The sequence below is a fragment of the Ceratotherium simum genome, chromosome 19 (genome assembly GCF_057802395.1).
Source record: "Ceratotherium simum simum isolate JZ-2026a chromosome 19, ASM5780239v1, whole genome shotgun sequence".
NCBI classification, from domain to species: Eukaryota; Metazoa; Chordata; class Mammalia; order Perissodactyla; family Rhinocerotidae; genus Ceratotherium; species Ceratotherium simum.
The window spans coordinates 48,921,224-48,936,027 of NC_141918.1; the positions used below are offsets into that span (position 1 = coordinate 48,921,224).

The 14,804-nt window shown below is 35.9% G+C and overlaps 1 protein-coding gene across 1 annotated transcript in view; it reads left to right on the forward strand.

The window, feature by feature from the left end:
- The window catches only part of LAMA2 (laminin subunit alpha 2), a 575,531-nt gene that overhangs the window by 209,299 nt on the left and 351,428 nt on the right, over positions 1-14,804 (forward strand). The window lies entirely within an intron of this gene.

A 14,804-nucleotide genomic window follows, 5' to 3' on the forward strand; every position in this document is an offset into this window, starting at 1 on the left:
CTTGTGCAAATGTGTTTAGGTTCTTCCATGAATATTTCTGTAGATAAATCTGGTGAGGTGAATCACTAGTCAAAGGATATAAAATGTTTATTTTGATATGCACTGGCACAGAACTGAGTGAATAACCAATAAGTAAATATTTCTTAAGAATATAGAAGTTTATGTTGTTTTGATTAATAGAAAATTATCTATCATTTATATTGGCTCTAATTATATCCATGATATGATCAATTTAAGAAACTTGAAAATACAATTTCCAATACCTGTATACTAATGTCATAAAGAAGTTCCATTTGTAACCAGAAGCTGCCAGGTCCACAAGAGAAACAAATATGTCAAGAACATTTTTAAAGTTGTCTGAGCAGATTTTAGGATGTTCCAACCTGAATTCCTCAGATACATATGTTGGTGTCTTCAAAAAAAATAAAGAAATTATTTAAATATCCAAAATTCCATTCTCTCTCTTTCTCTATCTTCAAGAGTCTCTATATAATAGAGTCCTCACTGACAAAATAAAGTAAGTTTGAAAATTGAGTTTTAAGTGTTTTGGGATTTCTGAACACAATTAGTGAAAATCCTTAATGTAACCATTTGTAAAGTTTTAAAAGTATATTATTAAAAAAAGAACAGTCAAATTCAAATGACATAAAACAAAAAAACTTTGTTCCATAGAACATTGTCATGGCCTAAAAATTAACCATTGGACTAACAAATTTTTGAACTTACCGGATTTTATGAGGATCATACTAAGCAAAAATGTATGATTATTTTGTAAATAAAAATGAGATTTCAGATTCAAAAATCAAGAAAAGTGAACTCATTTTGCAATGTTCACTAAAAGATAATGATTAGTAGACCATAAAACATCTGGATTTTAGTTATGATTTATATGACCTTAGAAGTCAGACTTTTCTCCACAGACGACTACATTTTTGTCTCCAGTGCTATTTTATTTAAGGGTTTATTTATCCTCCATCAGGTGATCTTTCTAAGGCTTTCAGTATGTCTCTTACAATTGGGTTGAGAAATCTTCAAGGAAATTAGTATCTTCAACAGTCTGCACAGTCTTTTGCTATTACATTTGCTATGACTTAGAATGAAAGCAGAATATACAGGAAAATGTAGAAGTGAGCACTCTTGAAGAATCCAAATGTACCTAACGTCTTCTCAGGCTACTTCCTTATTGCCTTTAATAAAAACTAGCTTCTGAATTGCAAGGATATTTTTAAGCCACATGAATCAGTATGCCCCTTCAGCTGGACTTTTCAAGGAGACTTTTTGAATGCTGAAATAGTTAACAGTATCTGCAATGAAATTGCACGGACTGTGTGGTGTGGAAATGGTGGATAGGGATACATATTAGTCTAGAGACTCCTACTGAGTGCAGGACAAAGACCTCCTTCTCCATTGGCCCTCACCAATGGTAGGCCTGGGATGTATTTTCAGAAATAATTACTTACAGAGCACTTATAAAAACAAATGAATCACCCTCTTCATTGTGCTTGTTCCATTTTGGGAAGTTTGTCTCCTAAGCTGTTAAATTGGGAGATTTACCAATTTAATAAGTAAAATACTTACTATTTCTCTGAAGACCTCAGAGTCCTCTGCAAATACACTTTCAATTTTTATTTCAATTTTTGTTACATAAAGCTGTTGTTTACCATATATTTTTACTTAATTTGAATATTTTAATTTAGCATGAGTCATTCCTGTGGCTTAACAACTTTCTATTCTTGCCATCTCTAGTCATGTCTTCTCTGTGTTTTCGATAACGTGTCTGTTCTTCCAAAGATCTTCCTGAAATTTACACATTAGAACTGGCAGAGCCTCATGACACCTGGAGTAAAAGCTGGAAGTTCTGGAAGGAGATGCTAACAACCTCAAATCTAGAAATTGTATGCTGTAGAAAAATAGAATCATCTTGTTATGAAGCTCTAGATTAGACTTTCTAATACCATTATAAATGGGTTTTAAGAAAATTGTATCCGGAGCTTCTGAAAACTATGGGAAAGGCTGTGGATCAGAGAAATTATAAGGCAGTAGCAAATTGTAAATAGTATGTTTTGAAATTATAATTAAAATTAACCAGAGTCAATTTTCCGAGGCATTGAGCTATTAAAGATTTATGAGTTGTCTAAAATCTCAAATCTTTTCTGAGGTAATTGCTTCACTTGAGATAAAGGAAAGGTATCTTATTTGCTGCTTCATTGCTTAAACAAGAATGAAAAAATCAAATTTGTGATTATTACTCATTATTATGATGTTTATTGCAAAGTTATGGTTAACCCTTAAAATTATGTGAAAAAGGATCATTAAATGTTGTTTTAGTCTTTCCTTAAACTTATAATAAGCAGAACTTACAAATTCCCTAAATCTATTATTGGCTACTTGAATATGCAGCTAAATGTCCTGTGAAAACTTTAGGCTTAATTCTATGTAAATCTTTCGTCATATCAACAGATAATATATAAATGACTAACAGATTATTAAAGGAAGTGGATTTTTTCCTAATCACATTTATACAATTAGCATTTATAATGTGACTTTTGAAAAAATCTTATATCAGAATTTATTCTCTGTCAAATGTTCCTTCCTGAGATAGCACCAATATAGACTTCTGGATTTCCTCTAGACAACTGGATTTCACTCTGGGAAGATTCAGTGTGTAGATGTGCTCATTATTGCAAACACAGCCTTATGAATACTTGTGCTCCAAAGTGAAAATTCAAGGAAATATGACTCAGAACACCTTCATACTATTCCTTGCTTCATGCCTTTGGAAATCTATGGGAAGCCGATAGCACTAGACAGAATATTGGAAAGCAGGATTATATATGAAGTTTACCACCTGATTTTTCCCAAATGGTGCTTGTGTGAAAATTTGTAACTTGTGATTTTGTGGGGACTGAATGATCTTTGGGTTTGCTGAACGTGCAGAGCAGTGGTCTGTGGCAGAGTGCACTCCACCTGGGTTGGTGTGCTCCAGCTCACCCACATAGCTCCACCACAAGTGTTTACTGTTGAACTTGAACCCCAGCTCTGTCACTTCCTACCTGTTTGCTCTTCGGCAAGTTCTTAATCTCAATGAGCCTGTTTGCTTATCTCCAAAAATGAGGGACATAGTATTACCTTCCTAACACTGAGAATTAAGTGAAATAAACTTAAATTATAAGCAGATAAATGCCTATTTTTAAATTATTACATAAAACCGTCTAATCCATGTGATGTTTTCTCGAAATATTAGTTGTGTTTTGGTTAATACTTGAGATTCAAAAGCTTATGCCTAAATTCAAGTGACAAACCTTGGCAAATTGGTTATAAATTTTAAAACCAGAGCACTGATCATCTTTGTTCCAGACTATCTTTTCAAGGCTATTTATAGAGTGAACAGCCTTGGAAAGTAGAGATAGTGCCTCCCCGTGAAGCCAAGAGCAGGTTTGCTGACAGCCTTGGAAGATAGAGATGATGTCTGCCTCCAGAGCAGGGGGCAGGCATGCTTATGGCCCAGCATAAAAGATTCGGGTTCCTTATGCTCAGCGTTCCTCACCTGTAACACAACCCACTGGAGTGCAGATCAGCCGGTCGTCATGGTATCTCTCTGTGGGAAGTGAGGCTCAGGGACTGGCATCAAATATGCTGATGCTCATGCTGTCTCCTGTGCTGTGAGTGATACAGTCCTTTTTCCCTGTTGGTGGAGTCTCAGATGTTCTACCTGCATCCATGGAACTATGTCATTCTAACTTGTTATCTTGCAAATAAGGTAAATGCTAATATCCCAGATCCTTCACAGTCTTTCTTTTTTTAAACAGCTTTATTAAGATATTTTTCACATACTACAAAATTCAAAAATGTAAAGTGTTTAGTTCAGTTGTATTTAGTGTATTCACAGAGTTGTACAACTATCATCACCATCTAATTTTAGAACATTTTCAATGCCCCCAAAAGAAACCCCATACACATGAAGAATCATTCCCCATTCCTGGCCTTCCCTATGTCTCCCTGGCTGTGTTGGGTTGAGTTAGAGCGTGGGAGGGGAGGGTGGATGCAGGAGAGCAGTAAAGAGGCTTTTGCAGTACTTCCAGAGATGAATGATAGTGGCTTAGATCATGGTGGCAGCAGTCAAGGTGGAGAGAAGTGTGTCAATAGAAGATATATTTAAAAGTAGAGCCAATAGGATTTCCTGACCAATTGGATCCGCCGGGAGGATTTGCTGATGGATTTTCCATGAGGTGTGAGATAATGCGATGAGTAAAGGATAAGTCCACGGTTTTTGGCATGAGCAGTTGGAAGGATTGAGTTGCCATTAAGTGTGTTGGGGAAGACTGTGGGTGTAGACAGTTTTGACGGGAAGGAACAAGAGTTCAATTTTGGATTCGTTAAGCTTGAAAGGTCTATTAGACACGATAGTGAGTTGAATAGACAGTATACAGTATTCCAGAGTTTATATGAGAAATACTGCTTAAAGATGTGAATTTGAGAATTTAAAGCCATGAGACTGCCTGAGATCACCCAGAAAGTACATGAAGACCAAGAAGAGAAACAGTCCTAGAAGTGAGCCCTTCCACTTCCACCTTTAGAGGTCAGAGAGATCAGGTAAAACTAGCAAAATCAAAGAACAAAGACACAGTTTTGGACAGAGAGATTTCTCACAAGACCATTGCCAATGTTACATGTTCTCTTTGTTGCAGAATGTGAAAATAATCTTTTGGGAAATGCGTACTCAGACCTTGGTATGATTTATATAAGAAACTGACTATTTACTTATTCCATTTTATTCCTAAGCACTGTAAAATGTTATAAAATAAACAGTGTCAGGAGAAAGGGCTCCAGGCTCATAAAGAAGAAGTTGACCAATGTTTTCCAGGAAAGGTGTGGAGACACCCAAGCTTTGCTGTGCATTAAACAAAAGCAAACAAACTAGTGTATCCTGTTTTATATCCCTCAAGATCCACGTTCTAAGTTGTCATATCAGATCTTAAATCTCATGTATTCAAGTATACATCACAGTGGCACTTTCTCGAAATAAAATGTGAAGCATATACTCTAAATTTAGAGACTTACCCTGAAAAAAATCTTATGAAATAAATTATAAAATTAGTTTTCAATTCTGGCTTTTGGTTGTATTTGTAAAATTTTGAAAGACGTTTATTTTTAAGTACAATTTCATATGTGATATTTTAAGAGCCTTGTTAGTAGAATTTTATATATTGAGAAAAAAATGAAGCACGCACTACATCATTCGTGTTAGTTTCCTCTCCATTATAATGAGCCAGAACTCAACAAATATTTTATTTTTATGTAAAACTAAGGTGGAGTCTTATGTGATGCCAAACATCTGGGTGAAACTGAAAAATATAGTTAGTCATCAATGTTTACTACTATCTGGACATTTGATGTCATGAAAATGATAAATCATAATTAGCATTTCAATTTGTCAAACAGATGTTCATTGAAATACAAACACAACCTACTCACCAAGCTGGAAGGACATTTTAGATGACCCATAATTGTTTTTCTGCTTCTCAAGGTTAAAGAGAAAAAGAATTATTAAAGTAATCCATTCAATAATGTGTAAAGATAGGATATGTTACTTTATAAGTACGAGAATTTACACTAAAATGATAATGTGTTAAAACTGATTTAACCTGTTGTGTTTTAATGATATTAATGACTGAAAACAGCAGCAGACAGAGTTATAAATTGTATTTAAGATTCAAGCATGTTGCATATTTTTCCCAGGTTTTTTTTTTTTAACTCTAAGTCTTTCTTTATAAGTGATATTCACATAGTAAAATCCTTTCCATGGTGAATGATTATTTGTTTTCAATGGGCTACAAGGATTTGATTTTATGAGTGAAAATCTTTCTTAAGTAAACTATCTTCAGTTACCAGTTCCTGTCTCAAACCTTTAATATTTCCCAATATCTCCCTGGAATCCTGGGTGGTGCAGGAAATATGTGGGCAGGCTCTGCTATCTGTACCTTCCTCTGGTTCCAGCTTGAGTTTTCTATTTTTATGGTGACTTTTAATTTTTGTGACTTATTTTCCTGTTCCCCAATAACCTCTGTTTTTGAAATAGTCTTCCTCCTACCACTTAAAGAAAAATTTTAGGAATAATGGAAAACGCAAGGAGTATTAAAACGGTTAAAGGAAAGACAATGTTGTTATAAATAGAGCACTCCAAATAATTATTTTGAAAGGGCAACACTCATTTGGATGTATAAACCCTGGAATATTTATTTAAATATTGCTCACCGGTATGTTGACCTACATACATATTTGTGTTTTTACTTGAAGAAGAAATGGGATTGTTGGTGGTAGATGTGTGCTTCTGTACAGGGTGTATAAATTGATGATCATGTTCATGTCATAAGAGAATGTTTTCCTTTCTCCTTCTCAGTACTATCATGTCATTTCTTAAATGTACCACTGGAGAGAAATAGGATTATATAAATGTGAGGGAAGAGATTCAGGTAAAAACAAGGTGAAGAATTAGAAATGAGAATAAGTTAAATTTTATTTTAAAAAATAGAATACATTAGAGACCCAGTAAAGGAATTTTAAAGAAACAGGGGTATAGATATAGCAGTTAAGAGAAGGATTATTTCACCTAAGTACATTACTGGAGGATCAGAAGGTCATGAGATACACCAGTGAAAGAGCTTAATTATGACAGAGAAGAAATGATTAGGAACAGAAAAGAAGGTATACTATCAGGAATGAAGTTAAAGAAGGAACTGAATATTGATCAGATTTCCAGAAAAACCTACCAACAAATCCCAGTCCATATAATGCCAGTCATAGGCCTGAGAGTTTTCAAAACCAACTCTCTACAGACACCCTCCCATTCACTGTGAACAAAGGTGGGCTTTGGAGCACGGCCATGGTGGTCTCTGGCCCTGTGCTGTGGAGTGAGATGATTGGGTTAAGAAAAGTCTGTACATCATCCTTCCATGAAGGTCATCAGCTCATTGGGGATGCCTATAAATGGGATTTCAGAGATTCTTACTTGTGTTTCTCAAAAGACTGCCAGACCCAGCCATCTAATAAGGAATGGCATCTCCTATTAATGAGTCTATGTCTTTAATTAGTACTCTATTGGACAGAGATACTGAAGATGGCAGGGATGCTGATAGTGGTGGGACATGAGAGGCCTAGAGAAATGCTACAGCGAAGCCTGAGAGGAGAGAGAAAAGGTAATTTTAGAATTGGAGAAATTGGAAGCATTGTATTCTGGCCAGTGAATATTCACTGGGCTCACTGTGTACCTTTTTTTCAAAGAACTAAGTTCACAGCTATTAGAACTACAAAAGTAACATAGATAATCATGACATATGCTTATTTTTAATATTTTATAGGCGTCATTATTATAAACTATCTCAAAAAAGAGATTAATGTTAGCTTCTTATCTTGGAAATAAACATAGCAAGAGGGAAGAAGAAATGAAATGGTCTTGTTGCCGCTTCTCATTGGAGCCAGTTTAGAATGAAAAAAAACAAACAAAAAACTCTTAAGCTCAACAGCAACATTTATAACAATTTTCCTAATTTAACTCCTTTTCTTTTGCTAAGGAGGAGCAGTTGTATTTTTGTCATGAATAGAAAAGGGAACGGTGCCTAAACAGCCTATTATAAATTCTTCTGGGAAAGCATATTACAAATAATTGAAAACAAACCTGATTCTGTGAACTTGGCAGCAAATGTGTAACAGAAAGCAATTCAGCCCTGGCCCCTGGATGATTGATTAAATGTTTTATTCCCTTTACCTTTCATTCACGTTGTGTTTGTCAAAAGGAAAGAGAAAAGGGAATGTTGCAAAACAAAATCCACTTCAGACAAATAATTTAAAATAATAATCAACGACCTTGAATCAATTGTTTCTTCATTTTTCTCAAGTTTTAATGTTTCTAAATATTCACTATTCTGCATGGGTTCCTGCAGAAAATGAGGCCCTGAATTGCAGCAAGGCCCCACCCCCCGTCAGCTAACCAACAACGAGCTGCATCTGAGCCTCTTTGAGGGCATGGCCCTGCAGCTTCCTGTGCTCAGTTATTAGTGCGAGGCCAGCAAAGGAACAAGAACACTGTGTACTCGGTAAATCTACAGCAAACTTCATCTTCTGGTTGTGTGGGAGGGGAGGTCCCTTGGTGCACTCTGTTTCTGTGAAGGGACCAGAGCTCTGTTGGTGCAGTACAGATGTTAGGGGTACACAGAGCCAGCATCCTACAAACCTAGTAAATAAATGATTATGATCCAAGTCTGTACAGAATAATTGTAGGATCCTGCACTTAGGATACTGCTGATATGGATGGTATTTGTTGCTGTTGTTCAACAAAGCATGTAAAATTAACACCAAACCTCTTCAATGACACATTTCCTTAAAACCTTGATATTTTTGGCCCAGCCCCGTGGCTTAGCCGTTAAGTGCGCGTGCTCCGCTACCGGCAGCCCGGGTTCGGACACCGGGCGCTCACCGATGCACCGCTTCTCCGGCCATGCTGAGGCCACATCCCACATACAGCAACTAGAAAGATGTGCAGCTATGACATACAACTATCTACTGGGGCTTTGGGGGAGAAAAAAAAAAAAGGAGGAGGATTGGCAATAGATGTTAGCTCAGATCCGGTCTTCCTCAGCAAAAAGAGGAGGATTAGCATGGATGTTAGCTCAGGGCTGATCTTCCTCACACACACACACACACACACACACACAAAAAAAAAAAACCTTGATATTTTTGAATGATATCTAGCCATCTGTGCACATCACAATGACATGCTGCCAATCTGGTGACTTCAATGAAATTTTAAGTATGAGATTAATTTTATAGAGAGCGCTTCATATATCACATACTTTTCCTCTTCATCTTTATCCTCTCACAAACCACTGCCTAGACGTCAGGAATTCTACAGCCTCCTCTTCCTACAGCCCTTAAGTTGGTACTTGGTCACCTACTCTGTCCTCAGCCCCAAAGGCCATCATGCCGGGGGATGGGAATATAGGCCATTCCCCAGAGCAACAGCCCCAACACAGAACTGGAGGGGATTTGAGCCAGGAAGTCCTCTGATCTTGTTCTCTTTAACTGCTTATGTGAGATTGGATATGAAAAGTAGGCAAAAGGCAGGCACATGTCCTGCTCTGCTTGATGCATGCTCTCCCGTTGATGTTCAACCACTCTAACATTTCCAGAATCACCTCTCCCTTGTGGGTGGGAACTTTTTCTATTACATATGTTGTCTGAGGCTGTCCAGGTTGGTAATAGGTAACTGCTTTAAAGGGTGCAGCACATCCTGCTTAGCCAACAACTAACATTAGTTTTTCCCATGTGTTAGACATTATTCTCTTCAGGTCACATGAATTATCCCTTTTATTCCGGCAAAGAGCATGATAAGGTAGGTATTATTATTTGCCTTTTATAGAGAAAACTGAAGCACAGAGACATTAAGAAAATTGCCTACATTCACACAGATAATAAGTGGCAGAACCCGAATTTGAAGCCAGGCAGTCTGTCTCCAACGTATATGGTCTTAAACTGTGATTAACTATTTGAACATGCACATACACACACGCAAGAATACAAAGCATCAGGCACAGGCTTAGCCAAAATTTGAAAAACATACAGGTACAATCTATACACAGACTCATTGGTACTCAGATTTATAAACCCAATGAAATGAAAATTCCTTAGTTATGGAAATATAAAATTTTGTTCTGTAAAAAGAAAACAATATTTTTTTACTCTTTGTGCAATGAAAAATCTTAAGATCAAAGAGGTAAGACCTGTAGTTTCCTCTTACAAAGCTAGGCTAGAGGCCATATTTAGAATAATAGAACACATGATTTCTCTTGAAAGTGTAGAAACTTGACCAACCGTGAATGTACAATTTCACTCTAAAGATGAAATGAAATGAAGCAGGCAAGAGTAAAAAAAAAAATAAGAGGTGAGAAGAGAATAAGTGAAGATATGAGAGACACCAAAACATTAATAAAATGAAAGCAAAAATAAGAGGAGAGAAAAAGAAGAAGGAATCATGGCAGAGAATGAGCCTCTCCCTGAACTGATGAGAGGAGGGGGTTTGTAGGCAAGAGTCAGAGGGTGGGGGGATGTAGGCAGTCACCATAGAGGCTAGTTTGCATCCACATTTGTTAGGGATATTAGAAATACAGCTAGCCTAGGGGACATGCTCAATCTTGAGGACCATGTGTCTATGTTCAAACTCTTCTCTAAATATTAATATGTCTCCATAACTGAAAGTCTCTGAAATCTCGTTTGAGGTTGAACTTTTCTAAACGTTAAATTAGTTGAGACTGCCAATGACCATACCAAAATGCTGCTTCTGTATAAATGGGAAAAATATCAAATTAATGTATTTATACAACTTTTCATTATAAACTTGCAAAACACACACATACACACACACACACACAATTTCTCTCTGAGGAAGCTTTGAGTCAGAGAAGGAGAATGAGAGACTGAATTTCTCTTTCAAGTATTCGTCTACGGTTTGTTCCAATCTAATGACATAGGCTCTGGCACTGTGTTTAGACCTCCTGCTCCAAGATTTTATTTTAATTTCAAGCAAGTGTTCCCACACGGGGACTGAAAACAAAACAGGAAAATGTTGCTTAAGCTTCCCTCTGTGCTGTTATTATCTGTCTTTCAAGTGTACTGATTGTTCTGTCCTACCAGTGTAGGTCATTGTACTCTCAGTTGCTTCTTTTCCTATTCAGGACTTTCTCTAATAGCTCTCCACACTAAGGAAGATCATGTTGGTTTCAAAGATATTTATTTTTGGTATTAACATACTATTCCCCTTCTTCCTATAATTTGAGGCTTTAATACTTCCTACTTAGTAGAATTTACCATAAAGTATAAATTAATTTTTTGCATATCAGTAAGTGGTTTTTACCTACTAAAATACTTAAACCTGACATAACCAATTTCATTTATGATGATGTTAGTAAGATTTTAGGGGGTGTTGGTTCTTTTCTGGATAATTGATGCTTTAGACTTCAACTCTTGGACATGCTCTGGTTCTGGTTTTGATCAATGTAGAGCTTTGCTTCCGTTTAGCAGGAGGATCTCTACTGATATGGATCGATGCCAGTAGGTGTTAATCAGGTCTAGCACTATCCCTTGGCTTAGTGATCCTTTGTGCTTTAATATACCTCACTCCTGCCCCTTCCCAGGAGGCCTGAGCACCATCTGATCCGGTGGTGGGTCCTGAGTGGTGAACTGGGGCATGATATGCAGTCTACCCCAGGAAGTCTAAACTGGATAAATATGACCCAAATTCATGAAGAAAAACCAAGAACTGGAGAAATCAAATAATATAGATAATTCCAGAAGAGCAAGACCAGGACAATAAAGAGAAAATGGAGTTAAAGTCCCGAGATCAGTTGTAGACAGGATCGGAATGGAAGTAAGGCAAATAAAAGAATGGAGAGAGGGTGCATGGAAAAGGCTCTCTCACCAGTGGTGCGCTTCATTTTGCCACAAGTCTTCAAATAGTGTTTAGATGACCAGCTATTATTCATTCAACAAATGCTTGCTGAAGCCCTACTCTGTGAGGTAGTGTAGTGGTGAGCTGAGGAGCTCAGCCAACAAAGTCAGCCTAGAATTGGAACACACCCTAGCTATGTGAACTTAGCCGTACTTGTCAAAATTTCAATGTCTGCTTTCTCTTAAAAAAGGAGATAATAATAACACCAACCTCATGAGATTGTCGTAAGCTTTAGATGAATTAGTACACACAGATCACATGCAAGAGTGTCTGGTATCCAGTAAGTACACAATAATAACCACTAATATTTTTTTGTACAAGGTCCTGTGTATTGCAAAGAACTTTCTGAAATAGCTCTGAAGTTGGAACAGATGACTATGGGTTTTATTCTCTTATGCTGTCTCTGGTTGAGACACACCCACAATGAAATTTGGAGCAATGCAAATGTTTGAGGAGAGTGAGAGAACGTTCTTTCTGGTGATTTTCCCTCATGGCCTACTCTAAAGCTATTCCTCTTAGATTCTTTTCTGGCTGTGAATTTCAGATGATGTCTGTATCCCTATTTAGTCTTAATTTGACAGCACAAAGATTTAGTACTGACATGTGCATTTGATAAAATTTAAATGAGAAGCTCCCAAAAGACATTGAGGAAACCTATTTTGACAACTCTTCTTTTATCCATGCAAATATTATATTTTAACTGAAGAAAGAAAAACACAAGTGATAAATGAAAAAATTTTTAACTTGGCATACTTTTTAAAATTATTATTTGAAAATAATTACAAATTTTAAAATAGATATAAAATGAGCTCCTGTGTGTCAAGGTCCTTTCAGAGAGGGGAAAAAAAAGAGGAGGAGTGATATTTGCATTTAGTAATAATTTTATCTTTTTGAAAATTTCCGGGGCTTAGTTGGCTTTGTTCCTTTTATACGTCATGACCGGGGGAATGATCCCAAGATCTTCCATTCAATTATGATGGTTCACCCATCTGTGCATGTTTCCGATGAAACTAACCTAAGTTCATTTTGAACAAGGGGCTTAGAAATAAACGCTTTGCTGGATTGCTTTGAGTTGTACAAAGCAGGAAGACCACCAGAACCTTTTTGAAAAGAAGGACCATACCAATTTTGAGACTTTGAGAAAATTGGAACTCCTAAAGCAGCCGAGACTTTGCTTCTATTTTTGATCTTTCCAAAAACTTAGCCATTCTATGTGTTGAGTAGTTCCACAGGAGTTAGAAAGCACTGCCACGTGAAATCCGCCATTGGTACAAAAATAAATAACTGCGATACAAAATGAGAGAGAAAGAGAGAGAGAGAGAATGACTCTTCTTTGACCAGGAGAGAAGCTACACAAACCTGTGGAGTATAATATTTTAACTAGTTTCAATAGGAGAGAAGAAAAATAAAAACATAAGATGATGAATACTCTTTGAAGAAAACTGATTTTCTTATTATGCTGCAATTTATTAATGACTATTGCTTTGACAGTGAAGAATCAGTTTAAATATTCCATGGAAGGCAAAGCTTTCATCCAGGAATGACAAATGGAAGAATTGTAATTCTAAAGAACAGAAGAAAAGCAATCTAAGTTTCAGGGGCGATTGGAACCAAGTACGTGTCAAAAGCAAAATATCGTCTTATGGGAGAATGAAAGACCTGTGAAGACTAAGCTCAGGTACAGAGTTGTCAATGATACAGTCATATTTGCTAAACAGTTCATTAAGCTGACATTTCCCTGTATTCTTGGAATAGGTTAGTTAAGGAAGTTAAGGTCATGCACAGTCCTTGACATTTTATGTAATAAAATGTTACTTTTCAAGCAGCTCAGTAGCATCAACCGTGGAGAGTAGTTGTTTTGGTTGGGCTTGTAAACTTCTAATGATAGTGGGATATTTATTAAGAACCTTCAAAACTAATTCAGTGCACTACACTGCATGAAAAGAAAGTCTTTCCGGTTCTAGTAAGTAGGAATATTGAGGCACCTAAAGGAATGTATCTATTTATACAAGTATATCATATCATTTTTATCTTCAGAACTGGCTCTACTAGTGTCTTAAATAATTTTTTGTTGATTTATCCAAACATTGGGGCTACAAGGATACTCATATTATGTTCTTTTAGGTACTTGAATTTTTACAGCTCTAGTGAGATTTATTCAATTATGGTGAATAAAATTTATGCTAAAATTCTTGATAAACATCCAATAAATGGAATTAAAAATATAGGTAAAATATAGTTGAAATATATACAAAATCAAATTTTAAATGATAAACAAATACAAAAATTGTGAATGTTTGAAGAAAGAGTTAATTCATTGGAAGTTCTATCACATTCTATAATATTTGGGCTCTGATATTGATTTACTCATTCAACAAATAATGAATCTACTATGTGCTACTCACTATGTTAAGCACTGAGAGTACATTGTAAATAAGACAAGGTTCCTATTCTCCTTGAACTTACAGTCTAGTAGCAGATGCAAGCAAGTTAGACAATGAAAAAAGGGGAGCTCGGAGAATTCACAGGGTATAGTAGGCATCCAATAAATACTTTTGAATGAATGAGTGACTGATTTAAATGAATGAGTGAGAAATATTAAAGTGTGAATAAGGGGACCAGAGATTAAACTTTGGAAGCATTGTTTTCAGCCTTCAGAGTACTTCCTTTTCTGGATGTGCAAATGAGCAGTATTTTAATTAATAAAAATAATCATAAAAATGCCAGCTATTAGTTGGAGGAAATAACAAAATATACGGTAAAGGAAAATGGAACGAGGACTTCAATAAACTGTGCCTGAAATAACTAGAAATAACGGACTGGGAAAAGACTGATTCCACAATACCCTATTTGCTCATTAAGGCCCTAAAAATTCTTGATAGGGAAATCTCTAGTCTGAAATGTTTACATATTTTATTAACCTGTATTATATATGACATATTATGCAACTTTTATTATTTATCCAGCGTATTTTTATTACCCACGCATTACTTTGCATATATTCATCTATTTTTATATTTTTGAGACTTTAAAAATATTACATTGATTTGAAAAGATTTTAAAAATTACAATGAAACTTTTCTGTTAAGGTCAAGAAGGTTATTTTTCAGTAAACTAGTTACATAGAATAAAATTGATGACAATCCATAAAGATGGTAATACATTTAGGAAAAACTTTTCTTCTAGAAGCGAGGTACTTTGTAATTGTTAATTAACCTTATTGATAGTTATTTCATGTCTTTAGAGTTTAACGAATCTACTCTATAATTTTAATGTAGTTGATTGTTTTTTCAGGGACTCTTTT